The sequence below is a fragment of the Triticum urartu genome, chromosome 2A (genome assembly GCF_056163025.1).
Source record: "Triticum urartu cultivar PI428250 chromosome 2A, HENAU_Tu73, whole genome shotgun sequence".
In the NCBI taxonomy this organism is placed as follows: Eukaryota; Viridiplantae; Streptophyta; class Magnoliopsida; order Poales; family Poaceae; genus Triticum; species Triticum urartu.
Window position 1 is genome coordinate 357,003,040 of NC_141874.1, and position 23,463 is coordinate 357,026,502.

Here is a 23,463-nt window from a genome sequence, read left to right on the forward strand (position 1 = left end):
TTGTAATGTATTGAGTTTTCCCTTTGAAGTTATCTTATCGGATTGAGTCTTTAAGGATTTGAGAACACTTGATGTATCTCTTGCATGTGCTTATCTGTGGCGACAATGGGATATCACGTGATCCATTTGATGTATGTTTTGGTGATCAACTTGCGAGTTCCGTGACCTCGTGAACTTATGCATAGGGGTTGGCACACGTTTTCGTCTTGACTCTCTGGTAGAAACTTTGGGGCACTCTTTGAAGTTCTTTGTGTTGGTTGAATAGATGAATCTGAGATTATGTGATGCATATCGTATAATCATACCCACGGATACTTGAGGTGATATTGGAGTATCTAGGTGACATTAGGGTTTTGGTTGATTTGTGTCGTAAGGTGTTATTCTAGTAAGAACTCTATGATAGATTGAACGGAAAGAATAGCTACATGTTATTTTACTACGGACTCTTGAATAGATCGATTAGAAAGGATAACTTTGAGGTGGTTTCGTACCCTACAATAATCTCTTCGTTTGTTCTCCACTATTAGTTACTTTGGAGGGACTCTTTGTTGCATGTTGAGGGATAGTTATATGATCCAATTATGTTATTATTGTTGAGAGTACTTGCACTAGTGAAAGTATGAACCCTGGGCCTTGTTTCGTAGCATTGCAATACCATTTACGCTCAATTTTACCACTTGCTACCTTGCTGTTTTTATATTTTCAGTCAGATTACAAAAACCTATATCTACCATTCATATTGCACTTGTATCACCATCTCTTCACCGAACTAGTGCACCTGTACAATTTACCATTGTATTGGGTGTGTTGGGGACACAAGAGACTCTTTGCTATTTGGTTGCAGGGTTGTTTAAGAGAGACCATCTTCATCCTACGCCTCCCACGGAATGATAAACCTTAGGTCATCCACTTGAGGGAAATTTGCTACTGTCCTACAAACCTCTGCACTTGGAGGCCCAACAACGTCTACAAGAACAAGGTTGTGTAGTGTAGTAGACATCAAGCTCTTTTCTGGCGCCGTTATCGGGGAGCTTAGCGTGTAACACCCCGGATGTAACTTGCCATATTTGTAACTCCGACTCTCGCCATTTTCGGCTTTATGTTATGAGATTCCCTTCGTGGTTGGCCTTTTGTCTTTTGTTTTGCATTTTGTTCATGTAATGCATTTCATATCATGTCATCATGTGCATCGCGTTTGCATTCGTGTTCGTCTCATGCATCCGAGCATTTTCCCCATTGTTTGTTTCGCAACCCGACACTCCCACATGCACCCGGCGCACCTCTCTTGTCTCTTTTCGTGAGTGAGAGTTAAACGTTATCGGAATGGGCCGAGATTTGTCAAGTGGCCTTGGTACACCACCGGTAGACCGCCTGTCAAATTTCGTTCCATTTGGAGGCTGTTTGATGCCCCAACGGTTAACCGGGTAACCGCAAAAGCCCCTTGTGTGTTGCAGCCCAACACCCCTCGAAAACATCCCAATAACCCATCTAAACCATCTTCATGTTCTCCGTTATTGGATCACGATCGTGTGGGCGAAAACCGCACCTCATTTGGACACTCCTATCTCCATCTACCTATAAATATGTGCATCTCCCCTGAAATCTAGGTCAAAACCCTAGAAACCGCTCCTCTCGTCCGCCGGACGTGTCCGCAGCACCGCGCCTAGCCAATCGGAGGCTGCCATGTGGCGGCACCGCCGCCCACCGCCGAAGCCTGACGGGCCCATCCGCCGCCGCCCCGCGCCCGCTCGTTGCCGGTTGCTGCCTTCGCCGCCTCGCGCCGCCGCCCTTCGCCGCCGCCTGCGCGTTGCCGCCGCCCTTCGCCGCCGCCTGCGCGTTGCCGCCCTCGCCGCCGCCCGCTACCACGCCACGTGCCGCCGCCCGGCCGCGCCACCCCGATGTCGCCGCGCCTCCCGGCCTCGTCGCCGGCCGGATCCGGTCGAGCCGGACCGGATCTGCCTCTTCCCCGACCCTCTCCGGCCACCGCGACCTCCATCTCCCACGAACCCCGACAAACCTCGAAGAACGCACCCAAACCCTAGATCCAACGGTTGACCCTGAATTTCCTCCAAGTCTTTTCTTTGCAATGTTTTATGCCCCTGTTCAACGCACCATATCTCCATGACCTTGGCTCCAAACCATGCATATGATATGTCAAAATGTTCGTATCGTTGAGCTCTTAATGTTAGCAGCACTTCCATGCATGTTACTGTCCATTATGATGCCATTTTAATTGTTGCAAGAGTGCTATAAAATGTTAACTGCTGGTACTTATCAGATCATGGTGATTTGTCATTTTTGTTGCATTTGATGTGTGCATTCTATGAGCATAAGGTCTACATGTGTTTTGAATTACAACATGCCATCTTTAGAGAGGTGCAAGTCCTTTATATTTTTTGATCTATGTGATGACTAGCACAAGCATGCAAACTAGGCCCGTGATGTTGCTGTTTTCAGGGACTTTGGTTTTTGCTAAGTCCTTTTCCTGCTGTTATTTGGATGCCATGTAAACTTGATGCTACCATGAGATCCATGATTATTTTAAGATACTTCAGTAAGGATGTTTTGAACATGTGGTTATGGTGTATCCACTCATGCCCCTGGTTGCAATTATGGAGTGCTCTAGCATGTCATTTGCTTGCTCTACTTTTGCTATAAATTATTCCTGACAGATTGTTAACATGTTAATCCATATTGCCATGGTTGTTGCTAGTGATGCATGTACCCTATGATCTTGATATTGCCATGCTTAGCTTCATGAACATTTCTTATTACTTTTGGTATGCTTATATTGTCATGTAATGCTTTGTGGTGAGTGGCATGAGCTTGGAAAGTTGCTATCATAAATCTATTTATGCCATGCTCTGTTTTTCTTCTAAGTCTGAAATTGTTAATAAAACTTTCTATGTTTACATGGGTGCCATCATATCTTATGTGCCTTTTTGGCTCATGTTCAGTAGGGGACTTTTGTTCTATGAATTTAGTAGAATCATGCCATGCCTTTATGTGCCATGATATGTTCCTGTAGCATGTTGTTTGCTTCCTCTAAACATTGCTTCCTGATGTTGTTTTTGACATGTTAGTATTTTCACAAAGTCTGTGAAGCTGATATCTTTTGCACTTTTTGACATGCTTGTTTGAACCCGTTCTAGTGTGAGTTAGCCGTAGCTCAGTGTTCATGTTTTGTCAATCATCTCTTGTACATCACTTTCATATGCTTTGTTGCTATATTATAGTGCAGTAGCTTAGTTTCTTGTTGCATTCTAAGTGGCATCATGCTGTTAATCGCAGATTTGCGTCATTCTTATTTTGCTTGCCATTTGCAAACCGTGCATCCGTTTCCGGTGATCTTTATATCGATTTCAACCGAAATCATCTCATCTTTCCAACGGCATACTTGGTTTGCCAATTTGATGCCTTGATCATTCTTTCCCTTCCGGAGCACGCATATGCATTGCATATCATATCTTGCATATCATGCCATGTATTGCATCATGTTGCTTGTGCATTGCACCGTGATTGATTGTTGTTCCATTGCTTGTGTTCTTGATTTAGGTAGAGCCGGAATACGAGTACATGAATGAGGAACCTGTTGAGTACGCTATCAAGGATCAAGCTTTTGACAACTCTAAGAACTTTGCAGGCAAGATGACCATACCCTCGAAATCACTTCTATCTTTGCTTGCTAGTTGTTCGCTCTATCGCTATGTCGCGCTACCTACCACTTGCTATATCATGCCTCCCATATTGCCATGTCAAGCCTCTTACCCACCTTCCTAGCAAACCGTTGTTTGGCTATGTTACCGCTTTTGCTCAGCCCCTCTTATAGCGTTGCTAGTTGCAGGTGAAGTTGAAGTTTGTTCCATGTTGGAACATGGATATGTTGGGATATCGCAATATCTCTTATTTAATTTAACGCATCTATATACTTGGTAAAGGGTGGAAGGCTCGACCTTTTTCCTAGTGTTTTGTTCCACTCTTGCCGCCATAGTTTCCGTCATACCGGTGTTATGTTCCTTGATTTTGCGTTCCTTACGCGGTTGGGGTTACGGGACCCCCTTGACAGTTCGCTTTGAATAAAAATCCTCTAGCAAGGCCCAACCTTGGTTTTAACATTTGCCACCTAAGCCTTTTGGCTCGGGTTTTTGCGAGCCTGAGGGTCATGTTTATTTTAACACCCCCCCGGCAAGTGCTCCTCTGAGTGTTGGTCCAAACTAGAGCCCTTTGCAGTGCCACCTTGGGGAAACTTGAGGGATGCTTTTAGCTGTACGGATTTCTCATCCAGTGTGCCCTATGAACGAGATATGTGCAGCTCGTACCGGGATTTGTCGGCACAGTCGGGTGGTCTTGCTGGTCTTGTTTTACCATTGTCGAAATGTCTTGTAACCGGGATTTCGAGACTGATCAGGTCTTTTCGGGAGAAGGAATATCCTTCATTGACCGTGAGAGCTTGTGATGGGCTAAGTTGGGACACCCCTGCAGGGTATAAACTTTCGAGAGTTGTGCCCACGGTTATGTAGCAGATGGGAATTTGTTAATATCCAGTTGTAGAGAACTTGACACTTGACTTAATTAAAATGAATCAACCGCGTGTGTAGCCGTGATGGTCACTTTTCGACGGAGTCCGGGAAGTGAACACGGTCTTGTGTTATGCTAGAACGTAAGTAGCTTCAGGATCTCTTCTTGATCACTTCTAGCTTCTCGACCATGCGTTGCTTCTCTTCTCGCTCTTATTTGCGTATGTTAGACACCATATATGCTTAGTGCTTGCTGCAGCTCCACCTCACTACCTTCTCCTACCCATAAGCTTAAATAGTCTTGATCTCGCGGGTGTGAGATTACTGAGTCCTCGTGACTCACGGATACTTCCAAACAGTTGCAGGTGCCGAGGATACCAGTGCAGGTGATGCTACCGAACTCAAGTGGGAGTTCGACGAGGATCTGGGTCATTACTACGTTTCATTTCCTGATGATCAATAGTGGAGCCCAGTTGGGACGATCGGGGATCTAGAATTTGGGATTTATCTTCCTTTTTTGTTGGATTTGGCCGTAGTCGGTCTTTGAGTGTATTTGGATGATGTATGATTTACTTATGTATTGTGTGAAGTGGCGATTGTAAGCCAACTCTTTATCCCTTTCTTATTCAGTACATGGGATTGTGTGAAGATTACCCCTCTTGCGACAAAAGTACCATGCGGCTATGCCTCTAAGTCGTGCCCCGACATGTGGGAGATATAGCCGCATTGTGGGTGTTACAAGTTGGTAATCAGAGCCATCCCCGACTTAGGAGCCCCCCGCTTGATCGAATCGCTGACGTTGTTGAGTCTAGAACAAAATGTTTTGAGTCTTAGGAATATATATATCAGAGAGTAGGATTCTTTTTACTCCTCAATCCCTTCGTCGCTCTGGTGAGGCCTCCAGACGTATAAGTTTTGACTTCCCTCTCCTCAAATTTCATGAGAATTTTTTTAGTATCATGCGGGTATCTTGGAATCATTCCGATAGTCTTGTGACAAGAACATTGTTCTTGCTGCCTCTTGACATTTAGGGGTTGTGGCAGTGTCCCGGGGAGTTGAGCTTCGAGGTGTTGTCATCACAATTTTATCGTTGTAGTTCTGGAATACCTGAGTTCGCCGACATCGAAAATCTCTTTTATGCAGTTGTTGGTGAGATAATCTCGACGCCACCCAGTACTGGGGCGGGAGTTCGGAAGTATTTCCATGACTCGTATAACGGATGCTTTTCGAAGATTGAGGTACATGATTTCCGAAGGTTTCTTGGTTATGTGTTGAAGGATGGATATATCTGGATGTAGGAATTGTTAGTTTGGGTGAGATAGTATGCTTCCCCTGTATCCCCAACACCTGATTGCATAACCAAAAAGTTTCAGGAGTTTTATAGGTGGGAATTCAAGTAGCTCTAGTACTTCTTCCCGCAGATATTTGGTTTGTGATTGGGTAATCCGTACCACTTATTTGTTCTTATCCGTACCTTGTTGCTTTATTCATCTACCTTCATCTAAGTGGCTTCTCAACCTAATGGACGTATGATGATTTACTTTGGAATTCATTCATTCATCCTTGTTAGAATGTCTATTGTGAAGACTATATATATTGCTATTTCTACCCATTGATTCAGCTTGTCTATCTGTCTATCAAGATTCTAACAGATGTCACCCTCTTCAGGATGGCTCCTCCAACGCGTCAGAATCCGGACCACAATGATGGGGATCAGTCGAACCCTCCACCACCACCTCCACCTCCGGAGGCATGGCAAGCTGTCATGGCAGGCACCAACGCCAACACTCAGATGCTTTTGCAACTCTTGCAAGAGCGCAACCAAGGTCAAGGCAACCAAGGAAATCACGGCCAAGGGAATTCCAACAATCAACCTCAGTTTGCTACCCTCAACCAGTTCCTCGCAAACCAGCTGAAGTGTTTCAGCAACTGTGTCGAGGCCACAGACGCCGACGATTGGCTCGAGGACATCTGCAAGCATTTTGAATGTAGCAATGTCAGGCCTGAGGACTTTATCAAGTTTGCTTCATTTCAACTCAAGGACCAAGGTGCTGAGTGGTTTCAACAATACAGAGTTTCCATAGGAGGTCGTGTGATTACATGGGACGATTTCCGCCGAGACTTCAAAGCTCATCACATTCCACCAAGTGTTGCTGAGAGCAAGCGTGAGGAGTTCCGCAATCTCAAGCAAGGTGGCATGTCCATGTACCAATACAATATCCAGTTTTAGAAACTTGCTCGATTCGCTAAAGAAGACGTTCCTGACGAAAAGAGTATGATCTATCAATTTCAAGGTGGCCTCAGAGAAGATCTGAAGTTAGCTCTCGTGCTTCTTGAGCCGACTAAGTTCAATCAATTCTATAACATGGCACTAAATCAAGAAGCTACTCAGCTCAAGTGTGTGGCTTCTAAGAAGAGAGTCAGGGATGCAGTTCAGTCTTCTTCTTCCTCACAAGTGGCAGCTAAGCAACAGAAGTTCTGGCTTCCGCCTCCTGCTCCGTTTCATCAGCCCTACCAGTAGAAGAGCAAAGGTGGCAATGGATCTTCCCACCCACCCAACCCAGGCTATTAGAACAAAGCTCAGTCTCAAGCTCCAAGGTCAAGTGCTCCTTATCACCGTCTGCTCTCGGAGGTGACTTGCAATAAGTGTCAGCAGAAAGGGCACTATGAAAACAAGTGCTTCAACCAGAGGCACCTTCTGCCTCCTCCTCCTGTGAGATCTTCAAGCAATGAAGTGGTCAAGCATAATTCCAAGTCTGCAAAGGTGAACATGATGAATGCAGCTCAGGTAGAGGATTCTTCAGAAGTGATCATGGGTAATCTTCTTGTTAAAGACTTTCCTGCAAAAGTCCTATTCGATTCTAGTGCATCGCACTCTTTCATTTCAAGACCTTTTCTGGATATGCATGATTTGGTTACTCAAGTATTTCCGAGACCTTTGTCTATTGTTTCTCTGGCTCGACAAATAACTCCTCGAGTATTTGTTCGGGATTCCGTTATCAAGATGGGCAACTATAAATTTCTGTCTTCTCCAATTGTTCTTGGTGACTCGGATATTGATCTTATTCTCGGGATGGACTGGCTTTCTAAGCACAAGGCTCAGCTTGATTGTGCTGCCAGATAGATTCAATTGACACACTCTTCTGAGGATGTGACCATCTATGCCGCTCGGGATGAAACTATTCGACTGTTTTCTCTCAATGAGAAGGGCGAGTTGAATGCCATCTCTCAGATTCCAGACGTTTGTGAATATCAAGACGCCCTTCTAGAAGAGCTTCTGGGAATGCCTCCTCACCGGCTAGTTGAATTCGTTATCGATCTTGAGCCTGGTACGAAACCCGTTTGCAAGCGTCCTTACAAGCTTGGACCAGAGGAGTTGAAGGAATTGAAGAAACAACTCGATAAACAAGAGTGTATGGGTTTGATCAGACTGAGTTCATCTCCATGCGGTTGTGGTGTTCTTTTTGTGCGGAAGAAGGATGGAACGGACCGACTTTGTGTCGACTACCGTGCATTGAACAACAAGACAATAAAGAACAAGTATCCACTTCCCAACATCAATGAGCTATTCGAGCAACTTAAAGGTGCTAAAGTATTATCCAAGCTTGACCTCCGTATGGGTTATAATCAGATTCACATTCATGAAGAAGATATCCCCAAGACATCATTCAGAACAAGCTATGGTTCTTATGAATATACTGTCATGTCTTTCGGCCTTGTCAATGCTCCTCCAACGTTCTCTTGCATGATGAACTTCATCTTCAACCCTTACACAAATGATTTCGTACTGGTGTATCTTGATGATATCTTGGTCTTCTCCAAGAATAAGTAGGATCATGCCTAGCATTTGAGATTGGTGCTCGACAAACTCAAAGCGCATCAATTCAATGCGACGTTTTCCAAGTGTGAGTTCTGGCTTGATGAAGTTCTTTACCTTGGTCATATCATCTCCGCCAAGGGCATCACTATTAATCCCGAGAAGGTGTCTGCAATTGTGAATTGGGAACCTCCTCAGAATGTCAAGCAGCTCCGCAGTTTTCTTGGGCTTGCAAGCTATTGTGGAAGATTCTTTGAGAATTTTTCTAAGATTGCAAAGCCTCTTTCCAACCTCCTCCATAAGCACGTCAAGTATGTCTGGATGCCTGAATGTGACGTTGCTTTGAACACCCTCAAAGAGAAGCTAGTCACAACTCATGTCTTGACTCCTCCTGATGAATCCAAGCCATTCGAAGTTTTCTGTGATGCCTCCTTGCAAGGTCTCGGCGCTGTGTTAATGCAATAGAAGAAAGTTGTGGCTTATACCTCTTATCCGCTGAAGCCAAACGAAAGGAACTACCCCACTCATGATCTTGAGTTGGCGGCAGTTGTCCATGCATTATTAACGTGGAGACATCTCTTGTTGGGAAGGAAAGTGGACATTTTCACAGATCATAAGAGCCTCGAGTACATATTCACTCAACCCATCCTCAACCTCAGACAGACTCGATGGGTCGAAATGATTCAAGAAAACAATCCGAGTATTGAATATACTCCAGGCAAGGCCAATGCCATTGCAGATGCTTTGAGCAGGAAGGCTTATTGCAACAGCTTAATTCTCAAGCCCTTCCAACCGGACCTTTGTGAAGCTTTCCGCAAACTGAATCTCCAAGTTGTTCCTTAAGGCTTTCTTTCCAACCTCCAAGTCTCTCCTACTTTGGAAGATCAAATTCGTGAGGCACAACTCCTAGATACCATGGTGAAGAAGGTGAAACATGGGATTGCCAAGAGCCAACCCAAATACAAGTGCTATAGCATTGATGACAAAGACACTCTATTCTTCGAGGACCGGATTATGGTTCCTAAAGGTGATCTAAGGAAAGTCATTATGAACGAGGCGCACAATTCCCTTCTATCCATTCATCCTGGAAGTACGAAGATGTACCATGACCTCAAGCAGTCGTATTGGTGGACTCGAATGAAGTGAGAGATTGCTCAATTCATGAATGAATGTGATGTGTGCAGAAGGGTGAAGGCAGAACACCAACGACCAGCTAGTCTCATCCAACCTCTTACTATTCCAGAATGGAAGTTTGACCATATCGAGATGGACTTCGTTACTGGTTTTCCTAAGTCCAAGCATGGGAATGATGCTATCTTCGTTGTCATCGACAAGCTTACAAAAGTGGCTCATTTCCTTCCAATCAAAGAATCTATCACAGCAGCTCAGCTGGTAGAGCTATACACCTCCAGGATTGTCTCCTTGCACGGTATTCCGCAATTGATCTCTTCAGATGGTGGAAGCATTTTCACCTCCAAGTTCTGGGACTCCTTCCAGAAGGCCATGGGCACCAACATTCGCTTCAGCACAGCTTTCCATCCTCAAACTAGTGGCCAAGTTGAGAGAGTCAATCAAATCCTTGAAGATATGCTCAGGGCTTGTGTCATCTCCTTCGGTATGAAGTGGGAGGATTGTCTTCCATATGTCGAGTTCTCTTACAACAACAGCTTCCAAGCGAGTTCGGGCAAGGCCCCGTTCGAAATTCTCTATGGCAGGAGGTGCCATACTCCTCTCAATTGGTCAGAGACTGGTGAACGCCAAGTTCTTGGCAACGACTTGATCACAGAAGCTGAAGAAATGTGTAAAGTCATCCGTGAAAAATCTCAAAGCCGCGCAATCGCGCCAGAAGAGTTACCATGATAGCAAGCACCGTGACATGGCTTTCGAGATCGGAGACCATGTCTACCTCCGCGTCTCTCCAATGAAAGGTACTCGCCGCTTCGGTATCAAAGGGAAGCTTGCCCCGAGATATGCGAGTCCTTCCAAGATCATTGGCAAAAGAGGCGACCTCGCCTATCAACTTGAGCTTCCGTCCAACTTCGCAAACATGCACGATGTGTTTCACGTGTCACAGCTTCGCAAGTGCTCCAAGACTCCCGAGCGCACTATCAACTTCAAAGAGATTGATCTTCAAGAAGATCTGTCTTATCATGAGCATCCCGTTGCTATTCTTGAAGAAACCGAGTGCAAGACTCGCAACAAGTCAATCAAATTCCTAAAAGTGAAGTGGTCACACCATTCCGATCGAGAAACCACCTGGGAATGCGAGGACCACCTAAGTTTCGAATATCTGAAGTTCTTTCAGTCCTAGATCTTGGGACGAGATACTCTTGTAGTGGTGGAGTGTTGTAACACCCCGGATGTAACTTGCCATATTTGTAACTCCAACTCTTGCCATTTTCGGCTTTATGTTATGAGATTCCCTTCGTGGTTGGGTTTTTGTCTTTCGTTTTGCATTTCGTTCATGTCATGCATTTCATATCATGTTATCATGTGCATCGTATTTGCATTCGTGTTCGTCTCATGCATCCGAGCATTTCCCCGTTGTCCGTTTCGCAATCCGACACTCCCACATGCACCCGGCGCAACTCTCGTGTCTCTTTTCGTGAGTGGGAGTTAAACGTTCTCGAAATGGGCTGAGATTTATCAAGTGTCCTTGGTACACCACCGGTAGACCGCCTGTCAAATTTCGTTCCATTTGGAGGCCGTTTGATGCCCCAACGGTTAACCAGGTAACCGCAAAAGCCCCTTGTGTGTTGCAGCCCAACAACCCTCGAAAACAACCCAATAACCCATATAAACCATATCCATGTTCTCCGCCGTTGGATCACGATCGTGTGGGCGAAAACTGCACCTCATTTGGACACTCCTATCTCCATCTACCTATAAATATGTGCATGTCCCCCGAAATCCGGGTCCAAACCCTACAAACCGCTCCTCTCGTCCGCGGACGTGTCCGCACCCGCCGGACACGCCCGCACTGCCGCACCGAGCCAATCGGAGGCCGCCATGTGGCGATGCCTCCGCCCACCACCGAAGCTCACCGGGCCCGAGGCCGGCCCCGTGGGCCCATCCGCCAAGCCGCCCCGCGCCCGCTCGTCGCCGGTCGCCGCCTTCGCCGCCTCGCGCCACCGCCCTCGCTGCCGCCCACGTGTCGCCGCCCTCGCCGCCGCCCGCGTCACCTTCCGGATTCGGTCGGCCGGACCGGATCTGCCTCTTCCCCGACCCTCTCCGGCCACCGCGACCTCCATCTTCGGCGAACCCCGACGAACCTCGAAGAACGCGCCCAAACCTTAGATCCAACGGTTGACGCAGAATTTCCTCTAAGTCTTTTCTCTGCAATGTTTTATGTCCCTGTTCAACGCATCATATGTCCATGACCGTGGCTCCAAATCATGCATATGATATGTCAAAATGTTCGTCTTGTTATTCGTGTTAGCAGCATTTCCATGCACGTTACTGTCCATTATGATGTCGCTTTCATTGTTGCAAGAGTGCTATAAAATGTTAACTGCTGGTACTTATCAGATCATGGTGATTTGTTATTTTTGTTGCATTTGATGTGTGCATTCTATGAGCATGAGGTATACATGTGTTTTCAACTACAACATGCCATCTTTACAGAGGTGCAAGTCTTGTATTTTTGTAATCTGTGTGGTGACTAGCACAAACATGCAAACTAGGCTCCGTGACGTTGCTGTTTTCAGGGACTTAGGTTTTTGCTAAGTCCTTTTCCTGCTGTTATTTTGATGCCATGTAAACTTGATCCTACCATGAGATCCATGCTCAGTAAGGATGTTTCGAACATGTGGTTATGATCTGTCCATTCATGCCCCTTGTTGCAATTATGGAGTGCTCTATCATGTCATTTGCTTGCTCTACTTTTGCTATAAGTTATTCCTGGTAGATTGTTAACATGTTAATCGATATTTCCATGGTTGTTGCTAGTGATGCATGTACCCTATGATCTTGCTTTTGCCATGCTTAGCTTCATGAACATGTCTTCTTACTGTTGGTATGCTTATGTTGTCATGTAATGCTTTGTGGTGAGTGGCATGAGCTTGTAAAGTTGCTATCATAAATCTGTTTATGCCATGCTCTGTTTTTCTTCTGTCTAAAACTGTTAATAAAACTTGCTATGTTTACATGGGTGCCATCATATCTTCTATGCCTTTTCGGCTCATGTTTAGTAAGGGACTTTTGTTCTATGCATTTAGTAGAATCATGCCATGATATGTTCCTGTAGCATGTTGTTTGCTTACTCTAAATATTGCTTCGTGATGTTGTTTTTGACATGTTAGTATTTTCACTAAGTCTGTGAAGCTGATATCTTTTGCACTTTTGCCATGCTTGTTTGTACCTTTTCTAGTGTGAGTTAGCCGTAGCACAGTGTTCATGTTTTGTCAAGCATCTCTGGTACATCACTGCCATATGCTTTGTTGCTATGTTGGAGTGTGATAGCTTAGTTTCTTCTTGCATTCTAAGTGGCATCATGCTGTTAATCACAGATTTGCGTCATTCTTGTTTTGCTTGCCATTTGCAAACCGTGCATCCGTTTCCAGTGATCTTTATATCGATTTCAACCGAAATCATCTCATCTTTCCAGCGGCATACTTGGTTTGCCAAGTTGATGCCTTGATCATTCTTTCCCTTCCGGAGCACGCATATGCATTGCATATCATATTTTGCATGTCATGTCATGTATTGCATCATGTTGCTTGTGCATTGCACCGTGATTGATTGTTGTTCCATTGCTTGTGTTCTTGCTTTGGGTAGAGCCGAGAGATGAGTGCATGTACGAGGAACCTGTTGAGTACGCTACCGAGGATCAAGCTTTCGACAACTCTGAGAACTTTGCTGGCAAGATGACCATACCCTCGAAATCACTTCTATATTTGCTTGCTAGTTGTTCGTTCTATCGCTATGTCGCGCTACCTACCACTTGCTATATCATGCCTCCCATATTGCCATGTCAAGCCTCTAACCCACTTTCCTAGCAAACCATTGTTTGGCTATATTACCGCTTTTGCTCAGCCCCTCTTATAGCGTTGCTAGTTGCAGGTGAAGTTGAAGTTTGTTCCATGTTGGAACATGGATATGTTGGGATAGCACAATATCTCTTATTTAATTTAACGCATCTATATACTTGGTAAAGGGTGGAAGGCTTGGACTTTTTCCTGGGGCTTTGTTCCACTCTTATCGCCCTAGTTTCTGTCATACCAGTGTTATGTTCCTTGATTTTGCATTCCTTATGCGGTTGTGGTTATGGGACCCCCTTGACAGTTCGCTTTGAATAAAACCCCTCCAGCAAGGCCCAACCTTGGTTTTAACATTTTCCACCTAGGCCTTTTGGCTAGGTTTTCGCGAGCCCGAGGGTCATCTTTATTTTAACCTCCCCGGGCCAGTGCTCCTCTGAGTGTTGGTCCAAACTAGAGCCCTTTGCAGCGCCACCTCGGGGAAACTTGAGGGATGGTTTTAGTTGTACGGATTGCTCATCCGGTGTGCCCTGAGAATGAGATATGTGCAGCTCCTATCGAGATTTGTCGGCATAGTCGGGTGGTCTTGCTGGTCTTGTTTTACCATTGTCGAAATGTCTTCTAACCGAGATTCCGAGACCGATCGGGTCTTTCCGAGAGAAGGAATATCCTTCGTTGACTGTGAGAGCTTGTGATGGGCTAAGTTGGGACACCCCTGCAGGGTATAAACTTTCGAGAGCCGTGCCCGCGGTTATGTGGCAGATGGGAATTTATTAATATTCGGTTGTAGAGAACTTGACACTTGACTTAATTAAAATGAATCAACCGCGTGTGTAGCCGTGATGGTCTCTTTTCGGTGGAGTCTGGGAAGTGAACACGGTATTGTGTTATGCTTGAATGTAAGTAGCTTCAGGATCACTTCTTGATCACTTCTAGCTTCTCGACCGTGCGTTGCTTCTCTTCTCGCTCTTATTTGCGTATGTTAGCCACCATATATGCTTAGTACTTGGTGCAGCTCCACCTCACTACCTTCTCCTACCCATAAGCTTAAATAGTCTTAATCTTGCGGGTGTGAGATCGCTGAGTCCTCGTGACTCACGGATACTTCCAAACAGTTGCAGGTGCCGAGGATACCAGTGCAGGTGATGCTACCGAACTCAAGTGGGAGTTCGACAAGGATCTGGGGCGTTACTATGTTTTGTTTCCTGATGATCAATAGTGGAGCCCAGTTGGGACGATCGGGGATCTAGCATTATGGGTTTATCTTCCTTTTCTGTTGGATTTGGCCGTAGTCGGTCTTTGAGTGTATTTGGATGATGTATGATTTATTTATGTATTGTGTGAAGTGGCGATTGTAAGCCAACTCTTTATCCCTTTCTTATTCAGTACATGGGATTGTGTGAAGATTACCCCTCCTGCGACAAAACTACCATGCGGCTATGCCTCTAAGTCATGCCCCGACACGTGGGAGATATAGCCGCATTGTGGGTGTTACAAGTTGGTAATCAGAGCCATCCCCGACTTAGGAGCCCCCTGCTTGATTGAATCGCTGACGTTGTTGAGTCTAGAACAAAAAGTTTTGAGTCTTTGGAATATATATATCAGAGAGTAGGATTCTTTTTACTCCTCAGTCCCTTCGTCGCTCTGGTGAGGCCTCCAGACGTAGAAGTTTTGACTTCCCTCTCCTCAAATTTCACGATAATTTTTTTAGTATCATGCGGGTATCTTGGAATCGTTCCGATAGTCTTGTGATAAGAACATTGTTCTTGGTGCCTCCTGACATTTAGGGGTTGTGGCAGTGTCCCGGGGAGTTGAGCTCCGAGGTGTTGTTGTCACAATTTTATCGTTGCAGTTCTGGGATACCTGAGTTCGCCGACATCGAAAATCTCTTTTATGCAGTTGTTGGTGAGATAATCTCGACGCCACCCAGTACAGGGGCGGGAGTTCGGGAGTATTGCCATGACTCATATAATGGATGCTTTTCGAAGATTGAGGTACATGATTTCTGAAGTTTCTTGGTTATGTGTTGAAGGATGGATACAGCTGGATGTAGGAATCGTTAGTTTGGGTGACATATTATGCTTCCCCGGTATTCCCAACACCTGATTGCATAACCAGAAAGTTTCAGGAGTTTTATAGGTGGGAATTCAAGTAGCTCTAGTATTTCTTCCCGCAGATATTTGGTTTGTGATTGGGTAATCCGTACCACTTATTTTTTCTTATCCGTACCTTGTTTCTTTATTCATCTACCTTTATCTAAGTGGCTTCTCAACCTAATGGATGTGTGATGATTTACTTTGGAATTCATTCGTTCATCCTTGTTAGAATGTCTATTGTGAAGACTATATATATTGCTATTTCTACCCACTGATTCAGCTTGTCTATCTGTCTATCAAGATTCTAACGGATGTCACCCTCTTCGGGATGGCTCCTCCAACGCGTCAGAATCCGGACCGCAATGATGGGGATCAGTCGAACCCTCCACCATCACCTCCACCTCTGGAGGCATGGCAAGCTGTCATGGCAGGCTTCAACGCCAACACTCAGATGCTTTTGCAACTCTTGCAAGAGCGCAACCAAGGTCAAGGCAACCAAGGAAATCAAGGCCAAGGGAATTCCAACAATCAGCCTCAGTTTGCTACCCTCAACCAGTTCCTCGCAAACCAGCTAAAGTCTTTCAGCAACTGTGTCGAGGCCACAGATGTCGACGATTGGCTCGAGGACATCTGCAAGCATTTTGAATGTAGCAATGTCAGGCCTGAGGACTTTGTCAAGTTTGCTACATTTCAACTCAAGGACCAAGCTACTGAGTGGTTTCAACAATACAGAGATTCCATAGGAGGTCGTGTGATTACATGGGACGATTTCCGCCGAGACTTCAAAGCTCATCACATTCCACCAAGTGTTGCTGAGAGCAAGCGTGAGGAGTTCCGCAATCTCAAGCAAGGTGGCATGTCCATGTAGCAATACAATATCCAGTTTCAGAAACTTGTTCAATTCGCTAAACAAGACGTTCCTGACGAAAAGAGTATGATCTATCAATTTGAGGTGGCCTCAGAGAAGATCTGCAGTTAGCTCTCGTGCTTCTTGAGCCGACTAAGTTCGATCAATTCTATAACATGGCACTAAAGCAAGAAGTTTCTTAGCTCAAGTGTGTGGCTTCTAAGAAGAGAGTCAGGGATGCAGTTCAGTCTTCTTCTTCCTCACAAGTGGCAGCTAAGCAACAGAAGTTCTGGCTTCCACCTCCTCCTCCGTTTCATCAGCCCTACCAGCAGAAGAGCAAAGGTGGCAATGGATCTTCCCACCCACCCAACTCAGGCTATTAGAACAAAGCTCAGTCTCAAGCTCCAAGGTTAAGTGCTCCTTATCATCGTCTGCTCTCGGAGCTGACTTGCAATAAATGTCAGCAAAAAGGGCACTATGAAAACAAGTGCTTCAACCAAAGGCGCCTTCTGCCTCCTCCTACTGTGAGATCTTCAAGCAATGCAGTGGTCAAGCATAATTCCAAGTCTGCAAAGGTGAACATGATGAATGCAGCTCAGGTAGAGGATTCTTCAGAAGTGATCATGGGTAATCTTCCTGTTAATGACTTTCCTGCAAAAGTCTTACTCGATTCTGGTGCATCGCATTCTTTCATTTCAAGACCTTTTGTGGTTATGCATGATTTGGTTACTCAAGTATTAACGAGACCTTTGTCTATTGTTTCTCCGGCTCGACAAATAACTTCTCGAGTATTCCTTCGGGATTCCGTTATCAAGATGTGCAACTATAAATTTCTGTCTTCTCCAATTGTTCTTGGTGACTCGGATATTGATCTAATTCTCGGGATGTGTTGGGAATATAGCTACCAGGTAAGACCCGCCCAGGAGGGGCCGGGTCAACCCCAACGGCGGGTTACAAAATGAGCCCAGTAATATTCAAGGTGATAGTTTATTAAGACTTGTAGAAGGCCTAAGCCCAGAGGCGGCTTAAGGCCCAATATTGTAAACTGCCATATGTAAAGAAAGACTTGTAAAGAAAGACATATAAAGAAGTCACCGAGCCGGAAACGTTTTATGAACCGGCCGGGACTCTGTAGGCCGCCAGGCGTCAACTCGTGTATATAAGGGGACGACCCGACGGTGGCTTAGGGAAAGAAACAACAACTCGAAGCCAGGCAAAGCGTATTCGCTCCCTGGTCATCGAAATCCCAGCAATTCCAACACAACTAGACATAGGCTTTTACCTTCATCGTAAGGGGCGGAACTAGTATAAAACCTCTCGTGTCCTTTGTCCCGATTAAACCCTTTAAGCTTCCTAGTTGCGATGGCCCTACGACTAAGTCCTTTTGCTAGGACATCTGTCGTGACAATTCCACGAGAGTTGGTACCCACTGTGGAGCCAGCGCACGGTGGATTTGAGTTCTTGAAGGGCAACTTCGAAGGGATCAAGGGATACGCTGTGGGCCGGATGACCAAGAGTCCTTGCGGCAAACTCTACATCGACGACAAAGGCTGGGCCCCCGAGGCCGGCTCAATTGAGTACGGGTACTGGGTCCCGTTCGGTGGAATTCATGTCTTCATCGGCTGGATCGGCAAATCAGGCCCTGAGCCGAACGTCCGCACCAACATTATCGAGACGGCTCGGCGTGCGAGATCCACCCGGGCCCAACCCGCTGTAAGGCGTGCCTTCGTGGGTTGCATCCATGCAGCTACAAGATGGCGTGCTTGGGGGTTGTTCCAATGGCAGAAGTATTCCGGACCTCTCTGAGCCGCCGAATCGAGCTGGAGTTTTCATGGCTGGCACTCAACCCGGGCAGAACTGTACGGTTGCGGCAGCAGTAACCACCGGGTCGGCAGCAACCGGGTCAGGAGACCCCGCGCGCCCCCGGCTCAGATGCTAATGGACCTCATGGATAAGTTGACGGCTCTGTTGATTGCTATGGTGGAGCCGGCGGATAAGGCTCGGCATGACGCAGAGGTGGCATGGGTACGCAAAGAGATGGCACATGCCAAGGCAAATTTAGCAGCAGAAGAGGTGAGGATGGCCGCGGAGCGGGCGGCTTTGGATGCTCATGCACAGCAGCTTCAGGCAGAGACTTTCCGGCTCTCGGTGGATTTGAACGCGTCAAACGAGGTCACGAGGAGAAGGCACCAGAAAACTCAGTCACGTCTACCTCTGATGTTCGATCCTAGGAACCTTTTCCACACACCCGGGGCCGGTCCAAGTAACCCGCCGGAGGCAAATCGGACCACGACACCCGGAGCGCCGGTTCAGCCACGGGCCATGGAACCGCCTCGTATGAATACCGCTCCGCCTCATTATACACCAACACCACTGGGTCACTTTTCCAATCCTCTGGAGAATCTCATTACCGCGTCGGCTCGTTTGGCGGCTCTCCTGATGGAAGGTGACTCTCCGACATCAATCGAAACACGAAGGGTGAGAGAACTTTCAGACGGCTCTGGCGTAGCAGGATGCGTACTCTTACAGTCGAGACAGAATCCATTCAACCCCTCGCCCAAGCTAGAGCCCGAGCTATAACAGGCATATGGACTCAGCCGCTATGTAAAGCAACGCTCAACGCCGTAACCAACCGCGCAGGCATGAGCCGGCACAGGGTGGAGCCCTTAACTTGGCAGATCAGGAGAGGATCCGTCAAGAGGCTGAGCGGGCGGTTCAACTGGCAGTTGACCAGGAGGCTCATCAGGCTTTTCCGGCTTATCCGACAACCTCTGTTGAGGCAGGAGTAGCCACAAGTACAGGAGGTGTCCCTTGCCTGGTGCTGGCTATATGTAATGAGCGCTTGCCAAAAGACTTCAAGGGGCCTCGTAAGGTGCCTAATTACATGGCCGACTTGCAGCCTGGGGCCTAGATTGAAAGTTATGAGATGGCGATGGTGCTGTTGGAAGTCAGCGATGCAGCAATGGCTAAGTATTTCACTATGATGTTGGATGGAACGGCTCACACTTGGTTGAAGGGATTGCCCCCCAATTCTATCGGCTCATGGGCGGAATTAAAAGCCTGGTTCATTCAGAACTTCAAGGACACATGCAAACAACCTATGTCAATCGTGGACCTGACTAATTGTAAGCAAGAGGAAGGTGAGTCCACAACCCATTGGGTGCGCTGGGTCAAGGAGATAATACATTCATCTGATAAGATGGATGCCGACTCGGCAGTCTTAATGTTGGAGAAAAATTGCCGTTTTGAACCTCTGAAGCAGAAGCTGGGGCGGCTCAAGCGTGACTGCAATGACATGGGCCAGTTGATGGTGGCCCTGGTCAAGTATGCTGATTCTGACAGTACCAAGGATCCCGTGTCTGATGAAGAAAAAACAGGGAAGGGAAAGAAGAACGACAACGGCAAGGGTTACCAGCATAACCCGGGAAATCAAGGAGGTAATAAATGTAAGGCTGATGAATTTGTGGCTAACACCAATGCAAAGGGCAACGACCAACGGCGCAAGGGTAGGCAACCCCCTTGGTCAGGCGGGTCAGGTCCCACCCTCGAGCAACTATTGAATGAACCTTGTCCAAGACACGGCACCCGGGAGAAGCCAGCCACCCATCTGTGGAAGGATTGTACGATCATGAAGGCATTTAAAAATTCCAACACATTTGATGGTAGTGACGGGCCTGGCGGCGGTTCAGGCGGAGGCGGCTTTCATGGCCCGGGCGCCGGTTCAGGCGAAGGCGGTTTTCACGGTCAGGGCCATCCGGGTAACCAGGGAGGTTATAATCCACAACCCGGCCAAGGTAATTAGCAGCAACAGTCCGGATATCAGGGCAACCCAAAACAGTTGAATAGTGGGCAGTACCATGTATTTACCACCGGTTTATGCAAGAGGGACCAGAAACTTCATAAGAGGGCTATCAATGTCGTTGAGCCGGCGATTCCACGTTATTTGAGGTGGTCAGAACAGCCTATTGTGTGGAGCAGAGAAGATCATCCTCCCCGGGTTGATAATCCGGGTCACTTAGCCTTGGTAGTGGCACCTCAGGTTGGTGGATATAAATTCACTAAAGTGCTCATGGATGGAGGCAGTAGCATCAACATCCTCTATTATGAGACGTTCCGTCGGATGGGGTTGACTGATAAGAGTCTTAAGCAATCCAACACTATTTTCACGGTGTTGTGCCTGGCAAGTCGGCATACCCAGTAGGTAAGATTGAACTGGAAGTAGCCTTTGGGGATGAATATGATTCCAGGGCTGAGAAGTTAACTTTTGAGGTGGTTAAGATCAAAAGCCCATATCATGCACTGTTTGGACGGCCCGCTTATGCCAAATTCATGGCTCGGCCGTGCTATGTGTATCTATAGCTCAAGATGCCGGGTTATAAAGGCACCATCACGGTACATGGAAGCCGGAAAATAGCCCTGAAGTGTGAAGAAGGAGATGTCGCTTATGCTGAGTCTGTTTGTGCAACGGAGGAGTTAAAGTTTTATAAAGATAATGTTGACCCAGCAGACATGACGTCTTTGAAGAAGCCAACTACGAAGCATGAATCAGTGTTGAAATTCAAGTCAACTGATGACACCAAGATGGTTGATTTTGTGCCTGGTGACTCATCCAAACAGTTCATCATCAGTGCCAACTTGGATCCAAAATAGGAAAGCACGCTCATCGAGTTCATCCGTGAGAACCGGGACATCTTTTCATGGAAACCTTCTGACATGCCGGGTGTCCCGAGAGAACTCGCTGAGCACACTCTTAATATTGATCCGAAGTTTAAGCCGGTCAGGCAGTTTCTTCGATGGTTTAACGAGGAAAGGCGCAAGGCCATTGGAGAAGAGGTGGCCCGGCTCTTGGCGGCCGGGTTCATTGTTGAAGTTTTTCACCCAGAGTGGTTGGCTAACCCAGTGCTTGTACTTAAGAAGAACGACACCTGGCGTATGTGTGTGGATTACACCGATTTGAACAAGGCTTTTCCGGCCGACCCTTTTGCTCTCCCTCATATTGATTAGATCATTGATGCTACGGCTGGTTGCGAGCGTTTGAGTTTTTTGGATGCATACTCAGGTTATCATCAGATCAAGATGGCAGTTAAGGACCAGGAGAAAACAGCTTTCATCACTCTGTTTGGAGCCTTCTGCTATGTGTCTATGCCTTTTGGGCTTAAAAGTGCCCAGGCGACTTATCAACGGTGTGTGTAGAATTGCCTTCACAATCAGATTGGGCGTAATGTTCATGCTTATGTGGATGATATAGTGGTGAAATCCAGAGAAGAGGAAACCTTGGTAACGGATCTGAAGGGGACCTTTGATAACCTCCGGGTCTACAAGATGATGCTTAACCCGGCCAAGTGTGTTTTTGGAGTCCCGGCTGGCAAACTCTTGGGTTTTTTGGTGTCTAACAGAGGTATTGAAGCTAACCCAGAGAAAATTAAGGCAATCACATCCCTGGCCAAACCGGTGTGCATCAATGACGTTCAACGGCTGGTGGGTCGCGTTGCTGCTTTGAGCCGGTTTATAAGCCGGTTAGGGGAGAAGGCGATGCCTTTGTATCAGATGATGAAAAAGACGGATGACTTTGTTTGGAGTGATGCTGCAAACTCTGCTTTTGAGGATCTGAAGAAATAGCTTGCTGAGCCACCGGTTCTTGCTGCTCCGGTTGAGAAAGAGCAGTTATTGTTATATGTAGCTGCTAACTCACGTGCTGTTAGTGTGGCCATTATGGTGGAGCGCAAGGAGGCTGGCAAGGAACATCCGGTCCAACGACCGGTTTACTACGTCAGTGAGGTGCTGATTGAATCTAAAGAAAGATATCCGCATTGGCAGAAGCTCGTTTATGGGGTGTTCATGTCAAGCCGGAAGCTCAAACATTACTTTCAGGGTCACGCAATCACTATGGTTAGCTCTGCTCCTTTAGGAGAAATCATTCAAAATAGAGAAGCCACGGGACGAGTCGCCAAGTGGGCTATTGAACTTGGGTCTCATGGTTTAAAGTATATCCCACGTACTGTGATCAAATCTCAAGCGCTGGTTGACTTCATTAACGACTGGACAAAGTTGCAGATGCCAGAGGAGAAACCAGACAACACATATTGGACGATTCATTTTGATGGGTCCAGACAGTTGGAAGGCTCGGGGGCTGGAGTTGTTTTAACTTCTCCTCGAGGGGACAAGTTTTGTTATGTGTTGCGATTAATGTTTCCTTGTACTAACAACACAGCAGAGTATGAAGCCCTGCTCCATGGTCTTCGAATGGCTAAAGAGATGAGCCTGAGCTGGGTCCGGTGTCTTGGCGATTCAGATTTGGTGGCCCAATAGGTGTCAGGCAAGTGGGATTCCAAGGATCCTCTCATGGCGGCTTATCACCGTGAAGTCGACGCTGTTGCAGGACATTTTAAGGGTTATCAGGTGGAACACATTGACTGTAGGAAGAACGAAGCGGCCAATGCTTTAAGCCGGTTGGGATCTCAGCGTAAGCCAGTGCCACCTAACACCTTTTTAGATGTTTTGCATAACCCGTCTGTTAAGTTACCTACATAAGAAGATTTGGCCGTTTCTGACCCGGAGGCACAGTTGGTGGCGGCTCTTCACGTCATTCCAGATTGGATAGTACCATTCTTGGCTTACATGACCCGGGGCGAGTTGCCAGAGGATGATACCCTGGCCCAACAGATAACCCGGCGGTCCAAGTCAATGACGATTTCTGACGGAGAGTTATACCATTGCAGCGTCACGGGAGCGTTTCATCGTTGTGTTTCTCCTGAAGAAGGCCAAGAAATACTTCGTGAGATCCATGAAGGGGATTGTGGTCATCACGCCGGGTCAAAGTCTCTTGTGGCCAAAGCTTTTCGTCATTTTTATTGGTTAACGACTCACGTTGATGCAGAGGATCTGGTCAGTAGATGTGATGGATGTCAAAAATTTGCACGACGAGCACATGTGCCGGCTCAAGAATTGTGGATGATTCCAATCACTTGGCTGTTTGCAATCTGGGGGCTTGACATGGTTGGACCTTTCAAAAGGTCCAAGGATAAAAAGACACATCTTTTAGTGGCAGTTGACAAATTCACAAAGTGGGTTGAGGCAGAGCTAGTGAGTAAGTGTGATGCAGCCACGGCGGTTGAGTTCATGAAAAAGGTGCTTTTTCGCTTTGGTTTTCCACACAACATTATCACTGACAATGGCACTAATTTGTCCCAAGGTGCTATGGAGGAGTTTT